This window comes from Myotis brandtii, unplaced genomic scaffold (assembly GCF_000412655.1).
Source record: "Myotis brandtii unplaced genomic scaffold, ASM41265v1 scaffold1554, whole genome shotgun sequence".
Classification (NCBI taxonomy): Eukaryota; Metazoa; Chordata; class Mammalia; order Chiroptera; family Vespertilionidae; genus Myotis; species Myotis brandtii.
This window is the reverse complement of record NW_005355638.1, coordinates 139183-139491: the sequence shown is the minus strand read 5'-3', so window position 1 is coordinate 139491 and position 309 is coordinate 139183.

Here is a 309-nt window from a genome sequence, read left to right as displayed (position 1 = left end):
GCCGCTGCCCTGGCCGGTGTGGTTCAGTGGATAGAGCGAAGGGCCCGGGTTGGATTCCGGTCAAGGGCACGCACCTCGGTTGCAGGCTCCTCCCCGGCCTGAGCCCAGGTGTGGCGGGTGCAGGAGGCAGCCGATCCCTGTGTCTCTCTCACATGGATGTGTCTGTCTTTCCCTTTCCACTCTCCCTAAAAATCAGTGGGAAACTACCCTCGAGTGAGGATTAAAAAACAAAAGTAAAAGCCAATCAGGCTGAAAAGACCGTCTCTAGGGGCAGACTCACCCGTGGCGCGGGGCGTCGGTCGGTGGGAG